This window comes from Schistocerca americana, chromosome 1 (assembly GCF_021461395.2).
Source record: "Schistocerca americana isolate TAMUIC-IGC-003095 chromosome 1, iqSchAmer2.1, whole genome shotgun sequence".
NCBI classification, from domain to species: Eukaryota; Metazoa; Arthropoda; class Insecta; order Orthoptera; family Acrididae; genus Schistocerca; species Schistocerca americana.
In genome coordinates, this window is record NC_060119.1 from 342376907 (window position 1) to 342389811 (window position 12905).

The 12905-nt window shown below is 43.3% G+C and overlaps 1 protein-coding gene across 1 annotated transcript in view; it reads left to right on the forward strand.

Annotated features, from left to right (window-relative positions):
* The first annotated feature begins 2103 nt into the window (after window positions 1-2103).
* LOC124624701 (apolipoprotein D-like) overlaps window positions 2104-12905 on the forward strand; it is a 48198-nt gene continuing 37396 nt past the window's right edge. Inside the window, exon 1 of the mRNA XM_047149122.1 lies at window positions 2104-2306. The gene's annotated coding sequence lies outside the window, so the exon portion shown is untranslated. The remainder of the gene's footprint in view (window positions 2307-12905) is intronic.

Below are 12905 nucleotides of genomic sequence, written 5' to 3' on the forward strand. Positions count from 1 at the left end.
CGAATTGCTCTTCAACAGTGGGAAGCTAGAAGGTGCTTAAAATATCAATATAGGCCCGTGCTGTGATAGTGCCTCGCGAAACAACAACGGGTGCAAGCCCCCTCCATGAAAAAGACTACCGCACAACAACACCACGCCCAAGAATTTTACTGTTGGTACTACACATGCTGGCAGGTAACGTTCACCGGACATTCGCCATACCCACACGCTGCCATCGGATCGCCACATAGTGTACCGTGATTCGTCACTCCACACAACGTTTTTCCACTGTTCAAGCGTCTAATCTTTACGCTCCTTACAACAAGCGAGGAGTCGATTGACATTTACCGGCGTGATGTGTGAATTATGAGCAGCTGCTCTACCATGAAATCCAAGTTTTCTCACCTGCCACCTAACTGTCATAGTACTTGTAGTGGATTTTGATGCAGTCTGGAATTCCTGTGTGGTGGTCTGTCGGCGTTATCTATCAGTAAACAGACGAGGTCGGCCTGTACGCTTTTGTTCTGTACGTGTCCCTTCACGTTTCCACTTCACTATTACACCGGAAACATTGGACCTAAGGATGTTTAGGAGTGTGGAAATCTCGCGTACAGACGTATGACACAAGTGAAACCCAATCACCTGACCACGTTCAAAGTCCGTGAGTTCCACGGAAAGCTCCCATTCTGCTCTCTCATAATGAGGTCGCTGATAGGGAGTACCTGGCGGTAGGTGGCACCACAATGCACCTAATATGAAAAACGTTTGTTTTTGGGGGTGCCCGGATACTTTTCATTACATAATGTAGGTGTCCACTGTGGTGTATAAACTTGAGTCTCATATGAGGGTTTTGGATACAGTTTTGGCTCCGAAGTAGAGGGAGAACATCAGTAAGGGAAAAAAAAGTAAAAAAGAAATACCGATATAGTTATAAGGGCAGTATGCGTGCGTTTTCTATACTCGCAGTGGCGCAGGGATCCATCTGTACTTCTTAATTCCCCTATAAAATGTCGGACAATTTGTCAATAATGGCCAGTTTTGTATTTTATTTGGCATTGTGCGGATTTCTTTTCACTTGTCTCTCAAACACAAAATGTATCTGAGAGAAATTTTGGTTGACGATCAGTTCGACAAGATAGCGGGCGTTGTCTGTGTTGATGTATCTCCACGCATGTTTAGTGAGAAAGAGGTTTCTTTAACAGTGTGTCTCACTGTACCTCGAGTTTCCGTAGTTGTGGAAACTATGGTCAAGGGTAAAACAACAGAGCAGTAGCAATTATCGAAGTAGTAAAGGTGTCGCATCTTTCCCAATCACATATTGCGATGGAAGAGGTTAAGAAGAAAATGAATATTCTACGCACACCATACAAGCGGGACCGCATTAAAATGAATATATCGAAGCTCTCTGCTTCTTCTATGGACGATGTGACACTACGTTCCCACGCTGTGATGTTTTAATGAAAATTGTTTAGATTTTCTTTGGTACTGTATATCTTATCCCCCAGATCCAACCATTCACTGGATCAGCGTCTTGTTATCTGTCTTCTTTATACATAGTGCAAAAGTCAATGCAAGAAACGCTTTGTCTGCATTGGTAGCCATTCCCAATAGTGTCACTGTACTTCACTAGAACGACAGCTGATCAACAATGAGGTTAAATTTGACGAACTTTACAGGTAGGTCCGTGCGTTTGTTGACAAAACCATGTGTAGGAAAAAGCGTATTTGACAAACAAGTTTGATTGTTACCAGGGGCCTTAATTAAGTTTCAAATGTTCGAGGAACTCGTCAAGTAGTTCCGAAGAATGGAAAGTCGTGTTTGTTGATGGCCAGTAATCTGAACAAATGTGGAACGCAGTTTTTGTGTGGTGTCATTATAACTAATGTAGCTAAAAGCTTGCATACGCATCACTCATCTGAAAGGGCGCACGTCACGGTGACAGGCAGGGTATTCCCGGAGGCGGCCGTGACCGCCGCGGAGGCGCCCCTGATACGGCAGAGGCGGATCTGCCCTCAGGGCGGTGAGGGTGGAGGGGGGGTGGGGGGGAGGGCTGACCCAGAAAGCTGCGGCCGCGGCCGCTCACCCGCGCCGCCACGGCACTCCTCCGGAGACAGCACAACGGCGCCGCGCACCGCTGACGTCTTCCACGGATGTGACTGAGCAGCTGCGCCACCCCGCCTCCTGTCACCGGTACTGTGCGCGCCGCCGCTCGGGAGTACAGTTACGACGTCAAAGAGCGCCGCATCTCCTTCCAGTTTGGAGCGACCGCCACAACTCGCCTGCTGTGTGGCCGTTAGCTACGACTTACTCCACCATACAGAAGTAAGGTAATGACGGCTTTTTAGGAATATACGCGAAGAGCTTGCTAATTTTCAGAGTGAATTTTTCAGTCTGCAGAGGAATGTGAGCTAATATGAAACTTACTGGCAAGATCAAACTTATGTTGTCGTACTGCCAATATACTTGTGTTTTGGATAAATTGCAGCATCGGTGGTGAACATTGAAATATTTAATGTTACAGATCGATTCCGGTCACTGTGCGACCATCTTCAGTACTAAAATTACAATAGATTTCTAGCACTGAAGATGGACGCACAGTGACCGAAATCGATCTGTAAAATAAACGATTTTAAACTTTACGACCGATGCTGCCATTTATCCAATATATTTGTCAAAGTTATGTGGCGGACCAGGACTCCAACATGGGACATTTGCTTTTCGCGTGTGAGTGCTCTATGAACTGAGCTACCGAAGAACATCGCACAGCGGTGCTTCGACCAGTACCTTACCTCCTACTCTCTATATTTCTCAGAGGTTCTCTTGCGAAACTTTCAACATTAGCACACCTGGAGGGAAGGATATTGTGAAGACAAGTTGCTAGTCCCGTTAATTTCGCGGGAGAACTTCTGTGACCTTCGGAAGGTAGGAAAGAGGTAGTGCCGGAAGTTAAGCTGTGAGGACGGATCATGGATCGAGGGTAGCTCAGTTGGTAGAGCACTTAACCAAGAAAGATAAAGGCCACGGGTTCTAATCCGGGTCCAGCACATGCTTTTAATCTGCCAGGACATATCACCTTGCTAATTGTCGACATGTGCTATTCCTCTTATCGGTATTGCTGGTATTTTCAGCGAGGCGAAAGGATAAAAGAACAGATTCGTTCTCTTTTATCTCTGTTTGAAGCGACGGAAACCTGTCTGCTACTTTTGGTTGATTTTTCATTAGTATTGCAGTATATTTTCAGACATAGTGAAAACAGGTTTGTATATTATTGCTCGATATGACTTTAACAGACTTTTTCTCGTCATTGTCGTTGTTGCTGTGGACTTTAGTCTGAAGACTGGTTTTACTTAGCTCTCTTCGCAAGTATTTACTGTGCTAGCCTCTTTATCTCTACATAACTACTGAAACCTACATAAATTTGAATCTTCTTACTGTATTCATACCTTGCTCTCCCTCCCCAATATACATTTCCCTCTCTATCTCCCTTTATCAAATCGATGATTCCTTGATGTCTCAAGATGTGTCCTGACATCAGATCCCTACTTTTAATCAAGTTGTGGCACAAATTTCTTTTTTCCTAGATCTTCTCATTAGTTATTCGAGCTAAGTACCTAATTTGTAACATTCTTCTGCAGGACCACATTTCATAACCTTTGTTCTTTTCGTGTCTGAACTGCTTATCGTCCAAATTTCATTTCAGTAAACGACCACAATCAACTTGAGAAAAGACTTCCTAACTCTTAAATCTGTAGTGGATATTACCAAATTTCTCTTTTTCGGAAGTGCTTTTCTTGCTATTGCCACTCGGTGTATTACAGCCCCTCTACTTCGGCCGTCATCAGTTACTTTGTTGCTCAAATAGCAAAACTCATCAACTACTCGTTTGTACCTCATTCCCAAATCCAACACCTTCGGCATAGTCTAATTTAGTTCTACTACATTCAATTTCTAATGTTTTATTTTTGTTGATGTACATCTTTATCCTCTTTTCAGGACACAATCCGTTCCGTTCAGCTATTCTTCTAAGCCCTTTACGCTCCGTCACAGAATTACAAAAAAATGGTTCAACTGGCTCTGAGCACTATGGGACTTAACTTCTGAGCTCATCAGTCCCCCCCCCCCCCTCCCTCCCCTATAACAGAATTACAATGACATCGGCAAACATCAGAGTTTTCATTTCTTCTCTCTGAACCTCAGCTCCCTCTCCACATTTCTCCCTAGTTTCCTTACTACATGCCCAGCATGAAGATTAAATAACATCGGACATATGCCATAGCTCTGTCTCATTGTCTTCCGAAACATGGCTTCGTTTTCATGTCCGTCGACGCTTATAAGGGCAGCTTGGTTACTGTTCAAGTTCCAAATAATCAGTTTTTCCCTTTATTATAACTTTTTCACCCTTAATTTTACCCTGCTAGCTTCAGAAGTTCATAGAATGTAATCGAGCACTGTCAAGAGCTTTCGCTATATTTACTATGGCTATAAACGTAGATGTGCCTTTTTAACCTCTCTCCTAAGGTAAGTCGTTACTTCAGTACTTCTTCATCGTTACTGTCGTCTAATTAGCTTGAAACGCAACGAAGAGACATATACTTCGCGCCATCAACATATTACACACTTTATGTGTGAGACGGTTGCTTTCCTGCACTCTGTGGTTTTGATGTAGTTAGTCTGTAGTGTTGCTCTACGTACACGTTGTTATGGATCGACACTTGAGGATGGTTTCTTGTTTGATCGAAACTGGTCGTGCAGTTATTGTGCACATCATGACTATTCACAAATGTAATAAACACTGTAATAAATCACAATGCTATCGTTGATTTCAGACCTGGGCTCTTCTTCAGGTAGAGATATACATGTCTTGTGTACCTTACGTATTTTTTTCTCATGAAGAGAAACTGTGCATCTCCTAAAACAATACCACAGCTATTCGTCTTATCACCTTGCGGCCTGTTCAGTGTGCGAAGTAATAATGAATGCATTCGTTTCCTTTTATGTTTCTTTTAAACTTTGGAAACCAATGTCTTGTTCTCCCTGGAGTTTTTAGTACCACTCCACGGTATTTTAAGGCACTATGTACCATATTTTGTAATTACTGCGTGATTCTTAAAAAATAGAAATAAATTCTGCAGTACGTCACAATTCAGTCTAATGAATGGTTCATTTCAGATCTGAGCTGAACTTCAAACGGCGCACACATTTCTTTGCAAATTACGTACTTTACGTGGAGAGAAATCATGAGTTTCCTAAAACAATACAGAAATCCTTAATTTTTGTATGTTTCAAGGAATCCTTTGAGATCTCTGACAGTATTACGAAACTTTTTCAGTTTCAGTCACGTACATTATCTAATATTTATTGTCATGACGCGTTTCGGCATCATGCTATCTTCGTCAGGTACCTGTTACAACTGACGTTTAAGTAACAGTAATTGTTGCAGCCGATGCATAAATAACAATAAGGCGCCTTATAATAGCGAAATGCTGCCGAAACGCACGCTGTCAGGAAATATTGGAAAATAAACTTTACTAAGGCTGCGAAAATATTGTTTTATAGGTACAAAAAGCATTCCAAACTCCACAATGACTTGCGGACAGTCTCAGAAGGTAATTCTAAAAAAGAAATGTATGTCGCTGTCTGAAAATCGGTGCTGCGAAACTAAATACCAGTAAATTCAGGGTGGCAATTATTGAACTACATGAAATAAAATTGTCATAATTTACGAATGGTTTGAGTTAGGACGTTCAAACTGCACGGTTGGCCGCGGGAATTAGTAAGCACATTCACATTAGCGACGAAGCCCACTTTCATTCGGATGGGTTCGCCGAAAAGACAAATTGGCGCGTTTGGGGGCTGACAATCCGCATTTCGCGATCGAGAAGTCTCTTCACCCTCAACCGTGACTGTGTGGTGTGCAATGCCCAGTCACGGAATAATCGATGCGATATTTCTTGTTGGCACGGTGCCTACTGACCGGTACGTGAAGGTCTTGAGAGATGATTTCATCCCCATTATCCAAAGTGACCCTGATTCGGACAATATGTGGTTCATGCGAGACGGAGCTCAACCCCATCGAAGCAGGAGAGTATTTGCTGTATGGGAGGAGCCCTTTGGTGATCACATTCTGGCTCTGAGGTACCCAGAGGCCGTTGGCATGGGTCTCGATTGGCCGCCATATTCTCCGGGTCTGAATAATGCGAATTCTTTTTGTGGAGCTGTATTAAAGACGAAGTGTACACCAATAACCCCAAAGCCACTGATGAGATGAAAACACTCAAGTCATCGAAGGCATCGATGTTCCCACACTCCAGCGGGTCTCGTAGAATCTCGCTATTCGTCTGCGCCACATCATCGCCAATAATGGCAGGCATATCGAATATGTCATAACCTAAATCTGAATATCAGTAGTGATGTTTCCTTGTCGAATAAAGTATGTGCACGCCGTAGTTTGTAACTAATTTATATTTTTTCATGTAGTTCAATAATTGTCACCCTGTAAGTAGTTTATTTAACAAAATTCCTGTTGATTGCCGTTTAATTGTTGTCATTATAATTGCAAAGAGCTGTGGAGTTCTCCAGTCATCATGGATGTAAAGCTTAAAAGAATACATTCCTTTTTCATCTCACGAACATCCACCACTTCCAACATACTGTTTTCCAGATGTTCAAATGTGTGTGAATTCCTAAGGGACCAAACTTCTGAGGTCATCAGTCGCTAGACTTGCACACTACTTACACTAACTTAAACTAACTTATACTAAGAACAGCACAGACACCCATGCCCAAGGGAAGTCTCCGACGGACGGGGCTGCGCAGTCATTGCATTGCGCCTCAAACCGAGCGGCCAGTCCACGCGGCTACTTTTTTCCATTCGTATTTCTGTGGTGTTACCGAATTACTGAACGAAACATTTCAACCTTGAGTATAAATAAGTAGAGGACCAGTCGACTTCAAAACGCCACAGATAGTGCCCTCAATAATTACGTCCTCAGCTACGTCTGATTTCCAATGCCACAGTTCCGTGTGTACCGATATTAGCGTATCTAAGCCCACTTACAGCTGAATGCATGTTTGTGGTTGAAAAAATAAAACGAACATGATGGAGCAGCTCGTATTGTGTCACTCGAAAGTTTGGCTCTAGGTATTCAGCTGACGGCAGTTTATCTTTGTGCACCCTATACTTTGTAAATCATTGAATATACTCATGACATAGTCTCATCCTTTCTAGATATATATCCAGTAATCAGATGTAGCTTTTCCTAGTTGTTCTAATACAATACCTTTTGGTGGACATTTAGTACCACTCTAGAAGAATATTTCAAGCTGGCGCATTGGGCGACACAGTAAGTGGTTCAAACAGTGGACTAGTTTTCTGATTAAATGAATTTCAGGTACCCTTCCAGCCACAGTGATTTTGATTTTCCGTCGTTTCCCTAAATACCCTCAAGAGAATATCGGAATATACTGTTTCTTTTCTCCATTTTCTTTCATTTCCTGAAGGAATAATTCGCAGGGAAAATTTGAACGAGTCGTACTTCATGTCCGCTATACAGTTACTCATTGGGTCCAAGTAACTTTTTGGTGATAAACGTAAATTAATATCAAACGAACAGTAGAGACACTCTAAACATGCTCTATATTCGTTAAAGTGTCCGAATGAGTCTTAAATATCATGTTTAGGTGTGAGGTGAATGACATCCTATTCGCCAACACATCGAAAATGGTAAACTCTCACCAGAGATGCCGGATGTCCAGTCGTTTCTGACTTGCGATTACCGGAGAGAGATGTGGCTCATATTTATGTGAATTAATCGTAATGAGTATATAAGGATGATTTTCCTATTCTGGGGCCGGCCGAAGTGGCCGTGCGGTTAAAGGCGCTGCAGTCTGGAACCGCAAGACCGCTCCGGTCCCAGGTTCGAATCCTGCCTCGGGCATGGATGTTTGTGATGTCCTTAGGTTAGTTAGGTTTAACTAGTTCTAAGTTCTAGGGGACTAATGACCTCAGCAGTTGAGTCCCATAGTGCTCAGAGCCATTTTTTCCTATTCTGGGTATATCCCTCTCTCCTATGTATACGAATGAGCCGAAGCATTATAAACACCACCCATCACGAGATTAATGTTACCTTGTGACGTCGTCGGCACGTGACATGGTAAGAAAAGTATATAAGTGAAACAGACACAAAAGAGGGATCGTTAGAGAGACAATATGGGCCGCAAATGGGGAAAACGACTGGCATAAGCGATTTTGACAAAGAGGTCCGTTGCATGGGAGCAAGCATCTAGATGATTGACCGTATGCATGCTACTCGTTAGAAACCGTGGAAAGTACTTGAATAATAATAACAAAACCAGCGGCTGTATTTGAACCTTCGTTTTTTATTCTTTTCAATACAAGTTACCAGATGTTGTCATCTTCAGGTCCCAAGCATAATGTACCATCCACAACCGTTTTCATATGCAGTGAACGGAATCGTATGCAGTGGGCCACAATTAACTGGATTGTGTACCTTCCGTGGCAACAATAAGCCCGCCATGGTCAGACAACACTTAGAGTTGTTATTTTTCCACAGAATGTACACAATTCAGTTAATTTTGGGCTGCTGCATACGACTCCGTTCACTGCATATGAAAACGGTTGTGGATGGCACATTATGCTTGGGACCTGAAGATGGCAACATTTGATATCGAAACTGGTAACATGTATTGAAAAGCATAAAAAACGAAGATTAAAATACAACCGCTGGTTTTGTTATCATTATTCAAGTAATTCGTATCCGGCTGCAGTCCCACTTACCTTGATGGATTACCAGGAGCTATATGGAAAGTGGTTGAAGAACGCTGAAACCGCGAATAAGAGGCAAAGTGTCGGACATCCACGAACAGTCACAGAACGTGGAACTCCCCCTAGCTGCATGTTCCTCGCTATGTAAAGTAAGATAGGCAGCGTTCTAGAGCAGAGTGGTAGAATATGGACGTAGAGCACAAAGCTAGTTGAGGCACGAGTGTTTCGGAGCACACCGTTGAGGGCATATGCTGAACGTGTGGTTCCACATTAGACGACACCTATTTGTTCGCATGTTAATTACGTTTGGGTGAGCACCGAATTATCGAGATCGTTCAGTGAATGATTAGAAACGTGAGGTGTGAATGGATGAATCCAATCTTGTTGCGCCAGGTAGATGGTGCGGAAACACCGTTATCTAGGCGAACGGATGTTTGAAACATGCAAGCCGGCGTGGGCAGTATTATGCTATTGTGTACTTTCATGTGGACTGCCACGGGATCGCTACTGGAAATCAAAATGCTATGACAGGTGCGGACTACGTGAACATTATTGTGGATCTTCTGCATACCTTCATGCCTGGTGCCTTCTCTGGCGTCACAAGGCCAGAATCGTACGACAGTTGTTTGAGCAGGGTGACAGTGACCTCGCTTTGATATCTTGGCAAGAAATTCGCTGATTTGAACTCGACGGAAACCATTTGGAAAACGACTGATCGCTAGCTCCATGTCCACGGACTACCAACCTATGGTTCATTTTATGACACAAAGAACAATCTGCAAAAAAAAAAAAAAATTACGAATCCCTTTGGCAACAGAACTCTTAAGCCGCTAGAAAAGAGAAGTTCAAACTTAACTGAATCCACCCTGACAAGCGAAAACATTTTTTTCCTTTTTTTTTAAAAAAAAGGAAGGAAAGAAAGAGAAGCCTTAACTGCAGATAAATGAAGAGTATTCAGTGGTTTCTAAATCCGGATTTTATGTATCGAATTATTAAAATAACTTTTGATATAACATAAATTCAGTCAGTGGAATGCCATCTGTCCATGCATTCGTCGAATATGCTGGCAACTAAATAGAAGGTGATAAAATCATGAATTCAGCAGCTACTTTCGAACGTCGAACAGATACGAACTTATATAGTGAAGGGATAACTGAGGACGAAACCGAATCTGCTCTGGCCACTCGGAAGAAGAAAGGCGCTGGATGTGACGAAATATATGCTAGATTCTGCAGAGAATATGAGAAAGAATTGACCGCACTTCTGGGAAGTTATCGCAAGCTGCTGGTGCAAGGAAGTGCACCCCCAGTGACTGGACAATGTCGCAGGAGAGATGCGCAGAACTGTATCCTTATGTGACTGATACGTATACATTGTAGAACTATGGAACCAATTTTGGTGTCACAAATGATGTCTCTTGAGCGGACCGAAGAACTTCTCTGTAAGAAACAATAGCGTTTCAGGAAGCACTAGTGGTCCAAAATCCAACTTTCTCTGAACGTTCGTGATATCCGGAAGCTTGCAGATTACGAGGCTCAGGTACACTAGGTGATCAAAAGTATCCGGACACCTGGCTGAAAATGACTTACAAGTCCGTGGCGCCCTCCATCGGTAATGCTGGAATCCAATATGCTGTTGGCCCATCCTTAGCCTTGATGACACATTCCACTCTCGTAGGCATACGTTCAGTCAGGTGCTGGAATGTTTCTTGGGGAATGGCAACCCGTTCTTAAAAGAGTATTGCACTGAGGAGAGGTATCGATATCCGTCGGTGAGGCCTGGCACGAATTCGGTGTTCCAAAACAACCCACTGGATTCGAATGAGGACTCTGTGCAGGTCATTCCATTACAGGGATGTTATTGTCGTGTAACCACTCCGCCACAGGCCGTGTTATGAACAGATGCTCCATCGTGTTGAAAGGTGCAATCGCCATCCCCGAATTGCTCTTCAACAGTGGGAAGGAATAAGGTGCTTAAGTCATCAATGTAGGCCTGTGCTGTGATAGTGCCACGCAAAACAACAAAGGGTGCAAGCCCCTTCCATGATAAACACGATCACACCATAGCACTACAGCCTCCGAATTTAGCTTATGGCACTACACACGCTATCAGATGACGTTCACCGGGTATTCGCCATACCCACGCCTTGCCATCGGATCGCTACATAGTGTACCGTGATTCGTCACTCCACATAATGTTTTTCCGCTGTTCAGTCGTTCAGTGCTAACGCTCCTTACATCAAGCGAGGGGTCGTTTGTCATTTACTGGCGTAATGTGTGGCTTATGAGAAGCTGCTCGACCATGAAATCCAAGTTTTCTCACTTCCCTCCTAACTATCATAGTACTTGCAGTGGACTCTGATGCAGTCTGGAATTCCTGTGTGATGGTTTGGATAGAAGTCTGCTTATTACACATTACGACCCTCTTAAACTGTCGGCGGTCTCTGTCAGTCAACAGACGAATTGAACCTGTACGTTTTTGTGCTGTACGTGTCTCTTCTCGTATTCACTTCACTCTCACATTGTAAACAGTGGACCTAGGGAAGTTTAGGAGTTCGGCAATCTCGCGTACAGACGTAAGACACAAGTGACACCCAATCACCTGACCACGTTCGAAGTCTGTGAGTTTCGTGGAGCGCTCCATTCTGCTCTCTCACGATGTCTAATGACTACTGAGATCGCTGATATGAAGTACCTGGCAGTAGATGGCAGCACAATGCACCTAATATGAAAAACGTATGTTTTTGGGGGTGTCCGGATACTTTCGATCTCATAGTGTATATGCCATGTCTCCTCATTTACAGGTAGCCTTTGACAAATGGCTGTACCTATCTCTTTCCTAGCACCCATGTCGTCTTACAGGATCCGTCATTTCATGATATGACAACTCTTTTTTAGCTTCATGGCCAGATACGACTTCCGTCGCCACAGCCGTGAATTGTCCTAACGGAAAGAAGCCGATTGCGTGAACTTGCATATTAACTATATATGCTCTATTCTGTGTTATCGTATGGTATCTGTTTGTATATCGTGTTCTGCTGGACATCAAAACTGTGATAATAGGTATGCGGGTGCATGGTTTGTTTGTAGGTGGTTTGGTGCTATACAAAATTGCTTCCTTCAGCTGCAGTTACAGTTCTAACCCGATTGGGCATCGAGTCATGCTTATAGTGGATGACAGGTTAAAGTTTATCAATATCTGAGATTGCAGGCCTCATGAGCACCAAAAGGAATCTGTCAATCTCCGGTTACACGATCAGTCAAACAAATATAAAGGGTGTAAATTCAGATAAATAGTTAGGGATTACAATTACGATTAATTTTAGTTGGAACGAACACGAGGATAATGTCGGGAAAACAGCAAACCAAAAACTACTATTTATTGGCAGAACACTAAGAAATGCAATACGTCACCTAAAGAGACTGTGCACACTTCGCTTGTGCCTCCTCTTCTGGAGTATTGCTGTGCGATGTGGGAGCTACATTATATAGGATCGACGGAGACCATCGAAGAAGTTCAAAGAAGGGCAGCTCATTTTGTACTATCGTGAAATGGGGGAGAGAGCTCTACGAATATGATACGCGAATTGAAGTGATAATCCTCAAAACAAAGGCGGTTTTCGTCGCGGCAGGCTCTTCTCATGAACTTTATGTCGCCAAGGTTTTCTTCAGAGTGTGAAAATATTTTGTTACGCCCACCTATATAGGAAGGAATGATCTCCATAATAAAATAAGAGAGATCAGAGCTCGCGCGGGAAGATTTAAGTTTTCGTTTCTCCCGGGCGTTGTTCGAGAGTGGAACGATAGAGAAATAGCTCAAGGTGGTACAATGAACCTTCTGCGAGACACTAAATTGTGAATTGTGGAGTAATCGTGTGGATGTACACATAGATATAGATAGGGAATTAACCGTAACAAGTCAAGAACGCTGCTGTCCAAATTATCAGCTATGGGAACCAGAGATGTTTTCGTTACGTACCCAACGGCACCCAACATCAATGGCATCTTGCCAAGCGCTTGGCCCACTTGACGGAGACAAATGCCATCTCGCAACGCTCATTCTGCTCGGCCGCTTCCACAAGTCCATGGGAATGCTGTATGCACAGCCACAACTCGTCTGGAAAGACGGCTTGGCGCCTCTC